At 39.0% G+C, this 18775-nt stretch overlaps 1 protein-coding gene across 2 annotated transcripts in view; it reads left to right on the top strand.

The window, feature by feature from the left end:
• Window positions 1-18775, top strand: part of GMDS (GDP-mannose 4,6-dehydratase) — a 747100-nt gene that overhangs the window by 437364 nt on the left and 290961 nt on the right. The window lies entirely within an intron of this gene.

Genomic DNA, 18775 nt, shown 5'->3' on the forward strand with positions numbered 1-18775 from the left:
AACCATGCAGGAGATCTAGATATTTTCTTATTAAAAAGATACAATTTGAGCTTCTGTATCTCATTGCAATCTTTGAAGGCATGGAACATTAGATAGTTGATCACTGCTTCCCCACCCAACCTCACACCCCAAATTAGGATATTTTTAGCTTCATGTAACAGAAATTTTGAATCAAATTTTCCTTAACTGTAAGAAAATACATTGTTCCACATGACGTGAGAGGCAGAGGGGTGCTGGGCCTTACTGTTGGCTTACCCAGCATTGTCCAGGACCTAGGCTATTCCCGCACTGCTATGCACAGTGTACACTTTATACCCAGGCGAATTTCTGAGATGGCTCTAGGCCAGCTGCCAATAACAGTTAGGGCCACATTCTTCTCCATCTGCAGAAACAGGTGATACTCCATGGTTTTCCCAGAAGTTCCCAGCACACCTGTCCCCTGTCACTGGCTACTGTTGTGCCTTATGCCATTCCTGAGCCCCATGATAGTCAAATAAGTGGGATTGGTCTGATTGTATTAGAGTAGAGCTGCCGTCAGCCTCCCTGAGGCACAAGGGTGAGGATAAAACATGAAAACCATACTGGGGTTCTCTGAGGAAGGGAGAAGGTAGGAAATCATTCAGGCCACTACAATAAAGCTACCACAGGAGACTGCCTGGGTGGGGATCTTTGTCCTGAGTTTTAATGAAGAAGTAGAGTTAGAAGGAAAGGAAAAAATTTTAAGTAGATGGAACAGCATGTACAGAAATTTCAGAAGTCTTAAATAACATCTTTTTATTTTAAGGGAGCCATAAGTATGTGACTGTAGACAATGAAATATATACGTGTGTGTGTGTGTGTGTGTGTGTGTGTGTGTGTGTATAATGAAATGTGACCAGGAACAGGAGTTTTATGTCACCCAAGCTTAAATGTCATCCTGAATTAGGAATATCTAGACCAGATATGAGGAAGGTTCTGAATTAAAACAATGGTAGGGAAAATGAAGAGGAAGTGATCTTTAGAGAAACACTTCAGAAGTAAGATTGCAGGACTTCCTGGGCATAGGTCACCAGAGAGTGATGGAAATGAACAAATCCTAGGTCCTCCAGACTCTGTCACCACCTGTGTCAGCATCATTTCTCATATTGCATGCCTCTCCCTCTCTCTCTCTGTCTCTCTTTCTCTCTCTCTCTCTGGCACACACACACACACACACATACAGAGGCTGAAATTTCTGTGGCAGTGACATTGCAGCATAACTAGGGGCGTATTAATTTTTCATTTGTTCTCTTCCCCATTCTAACAGCTTCCACTGTTGCAGTTGTATTTGTTTGAGGATGAAAAAGAGTAACTATAAAAAAAGAAAGATTTGATAATTTTTTTTATTTTTTCCCCCTCACCCGAGAACATGTTTCCATTGATTTAAGAGAGAAAGCGGGGGGGGGGGGGGGGGATGAGATGAGAGAGAAACATTGATTGATTGCCTCCCATACACACCCTGACTGGGGATTGAACCTGCAACCAAGGCATGTGGTCTGACCAGGAATCAAACCGGCAACCCTTTGTTGGTGTAAGGAACGATATATAGTCAACTAAGCCACACAGCCAGGGCAAGATTTGGTGACTTCTAATTAGCTGTGACAGTGATCTTTAGAAAGATGAATATCATTTCAGAAACCTCAGTATTTGGTTAGCAGCTACTTGTGAATTTGTTGAATTTGATATAAGTTTTATTTTGTAGTTAGAGTTTGGAGGAGGAAACATAGTATTTCAGTATCATATTTCTTACAAATGGCTGAAATATACTTAGTCAACCTCCTCCCTGCCTACAGGTCACCTTTGAACTAAGACTACAAGTAAACTAAAAGCAAGGAATACCTTGAAATATTTTAGGATATTCTGAAAGCAAGGTATTATATAAGAGGGAGTCCATTTTATTTTTAGTACTTCCAGTACTTTAGCACTCCCTAAAGATAAATGTCACAAAACTAATCAGCCTTATTCTTTTACTACTTAGAATTTTTTATTTTTTACTTTACCAAAACACTACACTAGTTAACAAAACTTGAAAAAAACCCAGAGGTTTTTTAATGTATAGCTTGTTCCGTCTCTGATACCAAAATTCTGTATACTGTCTATCAGTGTGTCAACCTTGGAGAAATATGAAAGAAGTTTGTTTCATAAATTGCAGTCTGTCTATTCATTTTTCATTTGTATTGTGCACCACAGAGTAGCTTCATTAAGCAGCAGTCCACCACTTCCACAACGAAACTGGAACTCAGATCCCATCCTGTAAGCACCAAACTGCCACTGAGGCATTTTACCCAAATTGAACCCTGCTGAGAATACACTGAAGACCGCACAGTATAGCTATTCTGCAGATGTTTTTTAAGTCCAGCTGATCGTACGCCTATTTTGGCTCCTTACAGAAAACAGGCTTCTGGATCAGCTGGATATCACAGCCCAGAGTTTCCACTCAGTGTTCTACTTGGAAGTGCAGCTGACTCAGACTTCAGTTTCTTCAAGTAGCCAAAAACTAGCATCTGGCCCTAATTTAAACTCAGCTTATCGGCTCCCCACTAGCAGCAAATAGTTTTTTCACTCTCTTTCCTCTCTGGCTGGGACTGGGCTGAGTGAGGGGTGGGGAAAGGAGCTCAGTGAGAGGTGCTTCTGTTTTTCCGTCTCTGACTCTCACTCCAGTAACATTCTTCTTCCTACTTGCACAGACCTGTTTGACATTTCTGGTTGGCACATCTGCCTTGGTAAAGTTGTGATGACTGCCATCTTTATTTCATACCCATTCAGAAATAGTTCTTGAGAACCCAGTGCATGCAGGCACATTGTATTCGTTCTGGAAACATGGCGCTGGGGCAGGTAGTGCTTGTGGGCAGTGTTGCCATCCTAAAGTGAAGGCCAGGCTGCACCTTCCAGGTGTGAGGTTGTGAAATGTCTCAGTAGAACAACAGTATTTTATCTTTTAACATTTGGTATTTGCCTGATGAGGGCATTTTCTTCCCAATCCATTGGACTAAACTATATTTCTGAAATTCTCACACTTGCTTTGTATAGTATATTCTGTGGGAATTTTAAGTGAGAGTAGAAAAATTCAGTCCTTGCCTCATGGGTGCTGTTTTCATCCATGTGTCTGCCACCTAGGAAACTTGGGAGGAGTTTAAAAAATACAGTTCCCCAAATCATACCTCAATAGAGTTGATTTCAAACAAATGAAACAGTTCCCAAAATATTCCTTTCATAGTGAGCTAAACATAAAATTGGTTCTAAAACATCCCCACAAAGGTTAGGAGCTCACTAGAGCAAAAAAAAAACCTAAAAACAAAAACCAGAAGCCCACAGCCACTTATCCTGCTGCCTGCTTGTCACACTCATCACTGTGACTCATGACTAGTAGCCCACCCTGCTCCTTCCATCAGTAGCTTCCAGTGACAAATGCTTTCAGCTTTTTCTGACAGAGCTCATTGTGAAGCAACATGGTTTTATTTCCAGTTTCAGGGTGAAAATTATAACATCAGTTGGAATAGTATATCTAACTTGGAATTGACTAGAGTGGTTGAAATGATGGATCTGAGATATACTTGAAGGGATAATTGTACACAACCAGTTTAAAAGCTGGTAAATATTTGAGGGTCAGGGGTTAAATGTCAAAGCCACAGTGCTTGGGCTCAGCTCCATAAAGTATCAAGAATGACTGCTAATTAAATCCAGGGTATATTTCACCAAAGGGAAATAAATTTGACAGCTAACAAGCAATACTGGATTACCACCTTACAAAGGTTAGGGATCATGCTAGTAATTGTAGATGGTTTACAGTGTTTAACTCAATAGTAAACTGGAGGATGATTGGTTACAGTTACAGATTACCACACTAAACAAAGTTAAAGTCTTGTGAATCAAAAATAAGGAGTACCAAAAGGCATATATATCTGGGTCCCCTGGCTCACTTTTTGTTTAAAAATAAATGCACTGTGGCCATTACATAGCACATCCCTAATATAAATGTACTCATAAGACATGCTTCCTTTTTTCTGAGCTGAAAATATTTTCTCTGATTAATAGTTACCAACCAGTGTAATAACCAATCATAAAATTAGATGAATTTGATTTCTAAACCAGTACAGCAGATTGAAAGCAGAAAAATGTCAGCTAAAGGTAGAGTAGTTACTTTCCTAGTCATGCTTTTATTGTTCTACTTAGATGATAAGATATTTTGCTTAAGTTCAGCATTCTTAGATGGACATGTAATTTGGATGCCCCACCTCAGAAAAAACTGTTTACCTTAAGATGAGATATACATTATGAGCACTAAGCAAACAGAGTAATTGTGATATTTAATAGCTGTGTTTACATGCAGATCTTGAGATTATTTCTGCATTAGGTGATTTATAGGACTATATTAAGTAAATCACACTTGGAATGTGCTGCAAAGGATGAGTCACAAAATACTGCAATTTCCCCTTTCCCCTTTCAATAGAGCTCAAAGGAAAGAGACAGAAAAGGAATTCCTCCACTCCCTACACTAATCTTGATGTTAATCAAGAAATCATCCCATTTAAACTAGCATTTCATCTGTTTTTTATGTTGATTTCTGTTGATGTGTCTAAGGTAAAATTGTTTAACCTGAATTTCACAGCAGTAAATTTATGTAGAAAATAAAAATTGCCAAAGTCGTTATAGAAAACCTAGTCATCCCTAATACTCCAATCCTGCAGGCTGAACTAATTACTGCCTAATCTTTACTTGAGGTTTTGGTTAAATCAATTAAGTTGTTAGGAGTAATTTCAATAATGCTAGTGTTTGAGAGAATTACATAGCAAACACGATTTGCCTTAATTAAACTTTTAAATTCAGAGCCCTATCTAAGTGTGGAGCCAAATGCTCTATTTTGAATCTCTGTACTCACTTAGTTGTAAGGATACATTTTTTGTTGTAAGGATAAATTTTTTAATATGTCTGGCTCTGAGTAATTAGTTTGCAAATTTGTAATGTGAGATGTTGTAGGAGCAGAGTTTGGGAAGGAAAGCAAAGCCTCCTCTCTTTTCATTTTATTAGTTTTTCCTGTATCTGGAGACTTCCTGCAAGAATGGAACATTCCTTTAAGTTCAACTCCTGGGAGGTTTGCACTGATAGCATAAAAAAAGGCCCCAGACAGGTACCTGCCACTGACTTCCATGTACCTTTTGTCTTTAAAAAAAAAAAAAAGGCAATGTTATTTTTGGTCAAGCCTCTCAGAGCCTTCTGTGGGTGACCAGCTGAGCCCTGTGGAGCCTGAGTTGTGTCTCTAGTCCTTCTGACTCCTCCTTCCCTGGGAGGTGGGAGTCTCCAGTGGCTGCCCTCCATGCACGTCTTCCACTGTCAGTGGTAGATGGTGAGCTGGAGATCCTGTTCAGACCTGTGGGAAAGTGCACAGAGCACCAGCTATTCATACCATTCCTTTCCTACTCACTGGAAAAGGAACTCCCTACAGGAAGGTTTCATTAGTCTGAAAGGTTTCATTTTAACTCTTTGGTTCCTGTAGCAGTAAATCCATTGAGGGCATTATTCACATTTCAGATCTTGTTGTTCTTTCTTTAAAGAGTCATAATTGCTTTGCTTCCAAAGATAATTTTTTTTTAGTAACATCCTTTACCAGACAAGGGTTAATCATAATGCATTTCTTCCCATAGGAAGTTCAGACTCTAGAATGGGGTCCATCACACTAGTCAGCACTTTGAGCAATGCAATTAAGCATCATCTTTGCAAATAACAGATCAGGAAGCTAAGAGGTCACATAGTTTTGGAATTTGAATCCTCAGTGAAATGTAATTTGTTTAGGTTTTTCCATTCTTCAAAGTTTGTAAATTTGTCTAATTTTATGGTAACTTACTGTATATTATGAAGAAATGACGGTCCCCTGCATTGGAAAGAGCTCTCTGTCTTTACCCACCCACTCTCTTCCTCCCCTTTTGTAAGTATAGAAGAATCACATCTATAATGACATACAATGATAGTAAGCATTTAACAGTCTTTGCCATTCCAGGTTTATTTTATCATCTGAACATGTGGTGAGCCCAAAGAGGTTAAGTTTCTTTTCCCTAAGGTGCAATATCTCTACACTTTTTAATTCAATTTAAATTTTATTTTTAAAGTCTTAGAATGACACTTGAACATTCTGAAAATTAAACCTTGTATGAACATAATTGCAAGAGGTAGGGAAACAGAACAAATGAAATATAAAGACTTCTACTTCCTGTATATGAATTTTTAGCCTTTTCTCAAACTTTATTGTAAACTTAAAAAGTCTTATCAGCAAGTAACATAGAGAAGCAGCTGGATATCATTAAATCCCTCTGTCTAAGCTATTCTTCTTCATTACCTTTTTCCTGTCAAGCTCTTACTCTGCACAGAAAATGTAACTTTGTGATCGAGATTTATGTAACTCAGGTGTCCTCTGTTTTGACTGAAAGCTTGGCAGCAGAAGAAAGGAATTTGCAGGAGTCCATAGAATTTTATAAGAAAAAAATGGAGGACTCAACGAAATTCAATGAAGAAACACTGAATTTTATATTACATAACCAGTTCATCGATCATTTTACCCAATCTTTTTATAGTTATTTTCATAATAAGAATATTTTTCTGCAAATTGAAACACGTAGATTTTATTCTACTAATGCTAGAAAATTAATTACTTTAATCATAATCTGCACAGCAGCACTCTCCAAATGCTTTCATATACAGTGAAATGTCTTAGCAACGTAATGGAAAATACTGACAGACCTCTAACCATAAACACCAATAAGAACAAGCAATGCAGATTCCTTCCCAAGTTTAAGTGAAATAGCATAAAAACTAAGCTGGTGGTGATGTAACACACACACCAGTCTGAACATTTAATTTGGTCTCTACCGGCTTTCATATGTCAAAATCTAAGTTCAGTTTTAGGCATTTTTCAGTGATACAAGAGAACCACTGAGAAGAAGAGACTCTTTATTAAAAATGATAGGACACTAGGGCAGCAATTTTCAACTGATGTGCTGCAAGAATTTTTAAAACATGCAGTATCTGATTATTTAGTCAAGGGCACTGACCTCTTTTCCCTTGAATTGTCATATTAAAAAATGACAACAGCGAACACAACAATGGCTGTGCATTGTGACTAAATTAAAATTAAACCCGTTTTTTTAGATTGGCAAAAAATGCATATTTTTTGGTGTGCTGCAGAATTTTAGTAATTATTTTATGTGCCATGAGATAAAAAAGGTTGAAAATCACTGTTGTAGGTAATCAGAATATATATTTTAAAAATAAAGCAAATGAAAAAATCCCTGATGACCCTCTGGAACATTAAATCGATAGTGTCTTTTTTCCTTGATATAATTAATACATTTTTTACTGTATTACCAAATTGATATCTTTAAGAATCATTGTAATCAGGCCCTGGCCAAGTAGCTCAGTTGGTTAGAGCGTCATCCTGATACACCAAAGTTGCAGGTTCTATCCCTGGTGAGAACACATACAAGAATCAACCAACGAATGCATAAATAAGTGGAACAACAAGTCATGTTTCTCCCTCTTTCTCTCTCAAATCAATGAAAAAAAAAAGAGTTGTTATAATCAAAAAGCACCTACTATATGCAATTTTATTCATGTTTCCTCACAATTAACTACTCAGTTGATATTTATTCCCACTTACTTGCACTTACTATTTGAATTAGAAAAACAAAAAGTTCTAAGAACTTAAAAAATAGATACGCCAAACCTAAAAAGGCATGAGTCTAATTTAGTGATTTAAATATAAATATTACTCAGATTATTACTACATGATAGTGATGTATCTCCTTTTACTTCACCTTTGTTTCACATTATTTTCTGTAAAAGCAGAATAAAAATTCTCAGAATTTAACAACTCCTCCAAAGAATGAACCTGAAAATTTCAGTTAGGAATCTCACTCCTGTAACCGAGCAAACTGGGGCTCGTTCACGTGGTGCCTTGGTGTAAAATCCAACAACTACAGTTGAGAAAAACACATCTTTATGTACAATATTCCAACCGCTGAGGGGCTGGGAGCACTTCAGCTTGAAGCCCCATTCTCCCACGAGACTCAGCACTTCCCTTGCTCCCCAAAAGGCTATAAACCAAAACCAGGCCCAATATTTCCTCATTCCTTATCTGTCAACTCTCTTCTTCAGGATCTGGGGTATTCTGTCTTTAGCGTCCATATAATAGTCCAGGAAAGTGTGTGCCGTGTTACACTGGCTCATGGTGAAGTCCAGGAAAGGCACAAGACCTAAGAGAGTGTCCTCTCTGTAGGTCCTGAGTTCCAAGAGTCCAGATAGAGTCCAGGTCTACAAGGCAGGGTCCTTGGTTGCTTCAGAGTCAGCTAGAGTGGGCACAATCAAAGCAGTGGCATGCCTGCTTTCTTACTAGTCTAAGCCGCATGGCTGAATCCTGACTACAAACTGCATAGCTTCTTGCTGCTTTCCCACTTGGCTGCTACATTATCCTCCTCCTCACATGGCTGTTAAGTCATCCTCCTACATCATGGTTCACTTACATCATGCTCCTCCAACATGCACCTCCATCATGCTTCTCACACATGCTCCTTTTTCTTTACTCCAGCTCTTAATCTGTAACCTCATGGCACCTTCTTTCACACCAGACCTCATGGCAGCAGATGGCCCCTTTCCTCAAGGCTCTCCCCTGTTTTTAAATGCTGACCCTGAGCACCAGATGTCATTTTTATGAAAAGTATCTTAAGTGGTATCATCCTTACCCTGGTGGCAGCACAGCTATTATCTAGCTACCATCTTGCCATAGATATGCAAAGTACCTTAGATGCTGTGTTATCTCCTTCCACCATCCCTAAAACCATGGGCTGTGGGGACTTTGGGCATCCCACCCCTGCTCGGTTACACTCCCACTGCTGCAAGGACAGAGTATAGAGTGCTGCACCTAACTCAGCTGGCTTCAGCATAGACCACCTCCAGCCCTTCCCCAGCTGTTGGCTCCTATGTGCTCTGCCTGGTTGACTCCTCATATCCTTCAGCAGGTTTAGACGTCAGGTCTTCAAGGGAAACATCCCTGACAGTTGTACCCTAACCAACACTAGGTTCTTTGCCCCTCCTGTGACCATATCACATATCATCTCATCTTAGCTCTTAATACTTGCTATTATCCTCTATCTATCTATGATTCTATCAATGAAAGTTACATGCCGAAAGAAATTCCGTCCTGTGTGGAAGGCGTCATCTACATCTACCAGAGTTCTGGAAGATCTCTGTCACATATTGGAGCCCCATCATCTCTTGGGAAATTGATAGTGTGATCTCATTCACTTCTCTTAGTAGTTGTGTGAAATAGAATAGGATGCTGAGCAATGTTGAAAAGAACTTGCCTGAGATCATACAGATAGTAAATGGCAGAGTCTACATTAGAACTCAAATATTTCTGACTAAATCATCTGTTATCTATCTGAAATGATTAACAATTTTTTTTTTTTTTTAACTAACATACCTAGGAACATCTAAACCCATGCAACTATTATTTTGACACCTGGTCTTGTAATGCTTTGGACTCATTTAGAGTTGTCTGTATGGCTTCTCTTTTTAATGACATTATAAACCCCTAAAGAATGTTGGTGATATTTAAAAACCGCCTCCACCTGCTCCTGCTCCTACCTCCACTTGATACCCAGGGGGTACCAAGAGCTAGATATAGAATAGTAGCTGCTTAATAAATGCTTGTTGAAAATATAAAAATTAAAAATAGGATACAGTGTTGTTTATAACAGATGATAAACTTCGATTTTGGTTTAAGCTCAAGGACCAAAAAATTAAATCTAAATGATTAGATATATAGGGGTGGGAAAAAGTAGGTTTATAGTTGTGAATATGTGAAGCACGGAGTTAATAAAGCTAGTGTAATCATCATAACTTGCATATCTTTGTCCTTATGAACAACTTTAAACATACTTTTGCCCACCCCTGTACTTAAGAGCCATGGAACAAGATTTTGAAGTCCGAAAACAGTTTTCTTTATTTTTGTATTTATTTTCAAGGAGAGGAAAGCTATGTCCATCAACAGTCTAATTAATATCTACATTACAGCAGTTAAATAATGATAAATCTATAATACGGTTTGCTTGCAGCTGCAGAAAAGAGCAAGAACATTTTCTATGAAACAGAAACACCTCTAAGATAAAAACGAAAGATATGAATAGCAGCGTGTAGAATGTAATATTAAAAAGGTGGGTTAGGGCCCTGGCCAGGTGGCTTAGTTGGCTGGAGCTTTGTCCCATGCATCAAAGGGTTGCAGGTTCGATCCCTGGTCAGGGCATGCGTATGAGGCAACTGATAGCACCCTCTCGCTCTCTGTCTTTCTGTCTCTCTCCTTCTGTCCCTCCCTCCTCCCACTTATCCTCTCTTTCTAAAATCAATGAGCATGTCCTCAGGTGAGGATTTTTTTTTAAAAGTGGGTGAGGGGCTTAAGAATGTTACTGTGGTTGCCTGGTTGGGGAAAGTAAGAAGAATGGTCAGAGGGAGTGTTCAGGGTCTGGATGAAGATAATTCAGTACATGCCTTGTTAATTTTTGAGAGTTTATATGAATGTAATATCTGATTTTTAAAATTCTGGCATCATTGCATATGATATAGCTTAAGAAATTGCTTTCAATCCATACTCTGTAAGAACAGAGTATTCAAATTAAAAGCATATTAAAGATGAATGCTGATGCTAAACTAAATCTCACAAAAGCACTGTAAATGAAGGGTTTTGTTGTGTTTTATTATTAAATGAAAAATGGAGCTGCTGATTCTCCACACAGATGTCATGCATTCAGAAAAGATGGATCCCAACTGGGGCTAACAGACAGAAGATGTATCATGGTGCCTGTGACCCTCAGTGACCCCAGGAGCCCTGGGACCTCAGAGAAATTGCCCAGGGAAATGCTGCATTGTACGTCTGGGTCTGTCCTGCCAGATGGAAATTAGTAACTTAAAATAGCCCAACTTTTTTTTTTCCCCACCACTGAGAGTATTTCAAATGAGCTCTCTTAGATTTAAATGTTTTTAAACCTTCAGTAGACCTTTAATCAAACTTGTATTTCTCTTAGGTTTTTTTACTACTTGATGCATTAATTTCAGCTGGTTAATTTCAAAGCACACCAAATATTTTAACCTGCAATTTTACCTATTAGATTTCAAAATATTAATCCTTTATAATTTCTTTAATTTTTAAATAAACTTTAGCTAAAACTTAAGCTTCTGTCTTAATGATTCAGTCATGTTTGTAGATACAAGTCTTCATTTTTTAATGAGCAGGAATACTGGTATTGTTCTAAGGATTTGAATAAATGTATACATTGTGATTTTAAGGAGAGCATACTTCCCATTTAGACACTGACTAGCAATCGAGAAGAGCTAACCAGCTACCTCTTAATTTACTTTATTTAATAAGCAGTTTGGGTTGTTGTTCACTTCTGCATCAGTAAATTACCTTACTCTTGAACAATGAGCATTTTGCAACCTATTGCTCTTTCAGCTGAAATTTGATTTTTAAACAGCTTTGATTATAGTTTTCTACTTCACTGGGAGAACTTAGTCATCCAAAATAAGTTTTGTTTCTGCACAGAGGATTTGTCATGAGTCTAAACATTTGTCTTTAAAGTAATTTACCGTTTAATTACATTGTGTTATTTTCCCTGAGGAAGGGGAGGAGAAGAGAAAGGAAGAAAACTAACAACAACAAAAAAGTTTTAAAAATGTGTACTTCATTCAGGATTTAGATTTCACCTTATAAAGTTTTTATTACAATGTCCTCCTCTCATTTTGCCATGAAACAGTGAACCACTCATATTTGTCTCTGAGGACAAATGGTGTTCTCATGTTTTATCCTGACACCTCAGAGATGAACTTTCCATGTGAAGAGAAGGGAGGACATTTGATGCTTCTAGTGTTATTCTGGGGCCTCCCCTTTGCTGGGAGTTGCTGACACATGTAGTCTGGGCATTTAAACCCAGAGGGAGGTGACATTGGGCCAATTCCCCTGCTGACTAATGTGCCTGAGGATCCCTGCCACCCTTTTGCTCCCTTCTGATGTGTTGATTTTAAAGAAGGAGCCTTTCATATGCTCCATTGCTGCCTGTGCTGGGCAGAGACCCAGTGATGCCAATAATTTTCCATCCTTTGTATGAGTGATCATAGTCCAACCCCAAGAAACTGACAGTGATTTCACTTAGTTCTGCTCATGTTCTTCAGTAGCTTAAGATTTTCTTCCTTATGTGGCCTGTGCATTTTGCTGGGTGACTGTGTGATTTAAAAAGAGGCCATAGAGGCACAATCTCATGAAGTTCACTATAGGTATCTCATGTACATGGCCAGCATTTTCATGGAGCTTGTCAGGTCTGCATGAGATAAAGTTAACTTTTGCATTAAACGATTTTTGCAAGTGTACTTTCTTAAAATGTGAAGGTTCACTTTGTTAGTTCTTTTACTTACTGAATGTTGACAGTCGGGCTAACAATTCATGTGGCAGACTATTTTTAAGACCAGAGAATCTTTGGCTCTCTCTTACCTTACCTTTCTTTTCCACTTTCCCACTTTTTCATCCTGAACTTGCAGTAAGTCCTGGAAGCCAGGTTGTTGTTGGTGTTATCTGCATGATAGGCAGAGGTCACTTTAGCACAAAAAAGTCATCACTTCAACTTGAGGGTCAAATGCTATGAATAAAAAATAACCTTAAGGAGGTTTTTAACTCTTTGCCCCAGTGCTCACTTAGCTCTAGCCAAACCATGTAACATGGTGGTTTTCATAGATTTATTACATATATGAAGTTATTTTTAAAACCTACTTCTAGTTATTTGTGCTAGGACCCAAACCATAAAGAAGCACTTTGTTAAAATTACCCACTCCCCCCCCCCCAAAAAAAATAACTCTCAGAGGTAGAAATGGTAAGAGTAAAGAGTCACCAAAACTGACCTGTGGCCCTTGCACCCTGACTTTGTGGAGACCCTCTAGTCTGTGATTAACATGGGCCTGACCTAGGCTTCCACACATCATTCACAATTACCCCTAGAAGTCAATTCTAACTCCTCAAATAATCCCTATAGGTACTTAAAGAGCTTTCAGGATTTCATCCAAATTCTGAAAAGAGTAGGAACATGTTTGTCCAGATGAATCCTCAGAAAGCTGGAATAAAACACAATATACTGGTAACATGGTATTTTACGGTGTCTGTTTTTATTTTATTAAATTACACTTCCCTAAAAACTGCCGCTGGGGTTTATAATTATCATTGATGTGTGCTCTTCCCTACTCTTTTTGTTAAAAATTTTATAATTGTATCGAAAATACTTAAATAAAGTGAAGCTGGTCACCTGTTTTATGTTTTCCAGTTTATAAAGACTTTCTCTTCACTCATCCCCATAAAGTAGGAATCATTATCGTAATTGATCATTTTACTGAAGAAACTGCTAAGTGGCATTGGTAAGTGACCTGCAGAGTCATGGCCTTCTTGCTCATGTTGTCTGTCAAAGGTAGCAGAAGAGACACAGCCACTGATTTCTCCTTTGGTTTCAGAAAGGGAGGGATTTGACATAATGTCAAGGAGGCCAATATGACCAGTGGAATGATTCAGAGGGAAGAAAGCCCTCTGACTTCCTCCAATCCTATAAGTCGGTTGTGTATTGATAGCCAATCAGGAAACAATTTTTAAAAGGCCTTAACAGGATAACTCTGCTGGTTCATTCTGATTTCAAAATATTAAACCTGTATCTATATTAGTCAAATAAAGCCAATATGATCACCACATTTATGTTTGTGGAATTGAGTTTGAAAAATAATTTTTTAAATTATAATATTTTGACAAATAATTTTCAAGATATGAGTGAAAGGGGCAATATTTTCTTGAGTGATTGGGTAAATGTTCACATACCAGTATAAAAATTGGAATATTCTCAAAGAAAATCTAATAATTATCTTTGTTATCTTTTTAGATGCCTTGGTATAGTGCAGGGGATTCAATTTTATATCAATTATACAACATTAATATCTTAATAATTATGAAGGATTTATTTCTGAACAGATGTCAGGTATAGTTTATCATTCACTTATCTTCTAGGCAAATATAACTATATCAGAGTATATTTATTGTTGTTGTTTTATTAGAGAAGAGTTAGAATGGAAAATACTCATTTCATAGGCTTTCTGTCTCCCTTTTTTTCTTTATTCCTAAACATACATTGAACCCTGTGGTTCACCAAGCACTATGCTTGATTATATGGAATACAAAGCTGAATAAACACACTCCTTTCTGTCAGGATGTCTAGGGTTCAGAATACTCATTCTCCATCAGGGGCAATGTCTGGGGAAATTTTTGGTTGTCACAACTGAGGGGATACTATTGACACCTAGTGGGTAGAAGCTGCTAAGCATCCTTTATTGCATAGGACAGCACCTGCCCCTGCCCCCAAAGAATTATCTGACACAAATTGTCATTAGTGCCCAGGTTGAGAAACTTTGAGTAAGAGCAGCTCTATTCAATAGGACAATGATAGAAGCTTATATCTGCACTGTCCCACGTGGCAGCACTAGACACAGGTGGAATTTGAGCTTTTGAAATGTGGCTAAGGTAACCGAGGAACTGAATTTTTAATGTATTTTTTATTTTTTATTATTTACTTTAAAACCTAGTTGTGGCTATTGGTTGCAATACTGGACAGTGCAAGTCTAAAAGAAGAGACTAATGAATTACCCATGATTACAGATCCATATAAGAGAATGCTTAAAACCAAGGCTCCTGAGAGGTATTATGGGAACACAGAAAACAGAAATCTGAGTTAGGCCAAGGCAAGAGTCCCTCTCCAGGAACACAGCTCACAGAAGGTGACTTGAGCTCAGTGTTAAAGAATTAAGAAGTACCATATATGCCCATATATAAACTAACTTGAATATAAGATGATTCTCTCATTTACTGAACCAGAAGACTCACTGAAAAAATGGGTTTGGGGGATAAAAAACTTTTTAGGGGAAAGTACTTGAAATATTTAATATTTTTCAATTTATTTACTACAAATATTTAAAACCAGATATAGGTACATATCTGTATATACATATTTATAAACATATGTATGTGTTATGTTTTTTCCAGTTTTACAATTTCTGATATTCTCACATTTTTCAGCTCTTCAGTTTCCTCTCTGGTATTGTTGTGTCATCACTAGAGCCCCTGAGTTGTCTACAAATTCTCTCAGAACACACTGTCTCACTGCCATCTAAGCTGTTTGGGATAACAACACTTTAACAAAGCTTTGTGCACAGCACTTTAAAAATCTACCCTTAGAAAATGTATTCTATATTACGGGTACCCACTCACATGACATAGGGTTAGCTTTTTTCCTCCTTTTATCCTTTATATATTCTGGAAATCCGTAAGATAACTACCTTCTGTATTTCTTTTTAAGCCACTCTTTAAAAGACTTGTTTTCAACATCTAATATTTACAATTATGAGGCCAACCTTTCAGGAATACAAATGACAATTTCATTCAATTTGCCTTTTTTGTTACAAGTACTATCAGTTGACTTAAATAATGGCATTTAGAAGTAGTACTGAGGCCTTTCAAACTATTGAATTTTCCTTAAAGAATATTTTGATGTTCCAAATAAAGTAATTAAGAGAAGGTCCCATAATGTGAGAGATAGGATTCCAGTTCAAGAATGTGGAATGAACACATGCCTTTGTTTCTACTATGGCCTTAGGCCCCATTCGTCGGCAGCCGTCCGTCTCGAGAGACGATGGTGTAGCTTCTTAAGAGTCTATCTGCACCGCCAAGAATGGCTGTGCAGTCCGACTCGGGAGTGACATGGTATCTGTCTCCTCCTGTGTTGAATCGACATCTTGCGATGACGCTGAAGCTACAGAGCCTGGGCAGGGTAATATGGAGGGTCTGCTGTTGCCCATGCAGCAGACCCCCCCTCTCTTCGCAGCTGAAGGGTCCAAGGGAAAGACGGAGTCGATACAGCTTGGCTTCAGGTGCGCCGCAGGAGTTGCCGGTGTTGACTACAACGTCAAACCGCCTTAGGGACTCCGGCTCCGGATTTTCTGTCGGGGTTTACTCCCTTAGCCTTCCCCTGAAGAGGTATGCCGCAAGGCAGCGGAGGTTTTTTGGAGTCAGAGTTTTCCTTCTCTGATGTACCCTGACTGGAAGATCGAACCAGCGACACTTAGCTCGCAGGCCGACGCTCAATCCACTGAGCTAAACCAGCCAGGGCATAGGCCCCATTAGGAAGATGATAAAAAGGTAGAAGATTTATATATTCATAAAATCAAAGAAAAGAGCCAATGAGAGGTTTTTACCTAATTTCTAAATTCAGAGCAGATCAAAGAATGTTAATGAACTAAGCACAACAGAAGAAATTGTGATATAAAATAGCACTTTTCAGACTTACAGCCAAGATGGAGGCCTAGACAGACACGCTGGGTCTCCGTCCACAACTAAGAAGGAATACAACTACCTCAAAACTAGATACAACCAGAAGTTCCAGAAAGTCAAGCTGCATGGAAATCCAACAAACAAGATATAAAGAAGAAATACTTCTCTAGACAGGTAGAAGGGGCAGAGCCGGGGCGAAGAGGATGCGGTGTGGTGGCGGCAGCAGTGGTGGCGCAGCAGCGGCAGTGGCAAGCCAGTGGAAAGCGCAGTTACACATTTTAAAAAGTCAGGAGGGACACCTGGGGAGCGGGGCCAGCTCCTGACCAGACCCCGCAGCTCACGGTCCCGGCGCCAGGGAAAATCAGACCTTATTGCTTCTGACTGTGAAACCCAGTGGTGGTTTGCGGCGGAGGAAGAAACTGCCGGTCTCTCAGCAGAGTCCGCTTGTTTAAAGGGCCCCCATGGTCCTAGAACGTCCGTAGACCCACCCACTCTGGGAATGACAGCCAGGGCAACAGCTAAAGCGACACCAGCGCCATACGAAAGTGGGAGAAGTGCCTGGAAAGGGGGCGAGTGCTGAGCAAGCGGCATTGTTGCCTCTCAGAACCCTCCCCCACATATAGTGCCACAACATGGTGAAACAGGTCGCCCTGTACTGATGAATATCTAAGGCTCCGCCCCTTAAATGTAACAGGAGTGATAGTTCCCCCTAAGACACAGAGGCAAACAAACACAGGGACCTGTCAAGATGAGGAGACAGAGAAGTATGGCCCGAAAGGGGGAACGAATCAAGGTTACAATGGGAGAACTAAATGATGAGGAGATAGCCAACCTAACAGATGCAGAATTCAAAACACTGGTAATAAAGATGCTTACAGGCTTGAGAGATATGCTTAAGTACGGCAAACACAGGGAAGAAGTAAAGGTTATACTAAATTAAACAAAGGAAAATCCAGACAAAACCAATGGTGAAGAGTTCAAATCAATGATTTGGAACATAAGGAAGCAAAAGCAGTCAACCTGAACAGAATGAGGAAACAAGAATTGAAAAACATGAAGTGAGGCTTAGGAACCTCTGGGACAACTTTAAATATGCCAACATCCAAATCATAGGGGTGCCAGAAGGAGAAGAGGAAGAACAAGAAATTGAAAACTTATGTGAGAAAATAATGAAGGAAAACTCCTTGAATTTGGCAAAGGAAATAGACGTACTACAAGTCCAGGAAGCACAGAGAGTCCCAAACAAGCTAGACCCAAAGAGGATCACACCAAGACACGCCATAATTAAAATGCTAAACTTGAAAGATGAAGACAGAATTTCAAAACCAGCAACAGAAAAGCAGAGCGTTACCTACAAAGAGGTGCCTATAATACTATCAGCTGAAAGCCCTGGCTGCTGTGGCTGAGTGAATTGAGCATCAGCCTTGCAAGTCAAGTGTTGCCGGTTCGATTCCCAGTCAGGGCACATTACTAGGTTGCACATCAAGTCCCCAGTTGGGGGCGCGAGTGAGAGGCAACCACACAGTGATGCTTCTCTCCCTCTCTTTCTCCTTTCCCTTCTCTAAAAATAAAATAAATAAACAAATAAATAAATTATTTTTTTTAAAAAGGACTATCAGCTGATTTCTTCAAAGAAACTTTGCAGGCGAGAAGTGACTGGCAAGGTGATGAAAAGCAAAGACTTACAACCAAGATTACCCTATCCAGCAATCATTTAGAATGGAAGGGCAGATGAAGTGCTTCCCAGACAAGGTAAAGCTAAAGGAGTTCATTATCACCAAGCCATTATTATATGAAATGTCAAAGGGACTTATTTAAGAAAAAGAAGATCAAAACTATGACCATTAAAATGACAACAAACTCACAACTATCAACAACTGAATCTAAAAGTAAAAACAAAATCCAACTAACCAAACCAGAATAGGAACAGAATGATATGTATTGGGATCATTTGCAGGGTTATCAGCTGGGAGGGGGAAGGGGGAGAAATGGGGAAATGGTGCAGGGACTAAGAAGCATAATTGGTTGGTACAAAATAGATGGGAAAGTTAAGAATAATATAGGAAAGGATGAAGCCAAAGAACTTATATGCATGATCCATGGACATGAACTAAGGGGGTGGGATTGCGGGGGGAAGGAGGGTACTGGGCAGAGGGGAGCAAAGAGGAAAAAAATTGGAACTATTGTAACAACATAATAAAATATACTTTAAAAAAATAGGACTTTTAAAATTGTAACTACCATGTGAATTGCTCTGAGCTCTTCAGTGGGTCTTAGATGGGGCTGAGATTCTGCATTTCTGACAAGGTTCCCACGTGACACAGATGCTGCTGATCAAGGGCCTACAAGCTATGGGGAGAGACCCTGTTTGCC

The sequence above is a fragment of the Furipterus horrens genome, unplaced genomic scaffold (assembly GCF_987537825.1).
Source record: "Furipterus horrens unplaced genomic scaffold, mFurHor1.1.pri manual_scaffold_3, whole genome shotgun sequence".
Classification (NCBI taxonomy): domain Eukaryota; kingdom Metazoa; phylum Chordata; class Mammalia; order Chiroptera; family Furipteridae; genus Furipterus; species Furipterus horrens.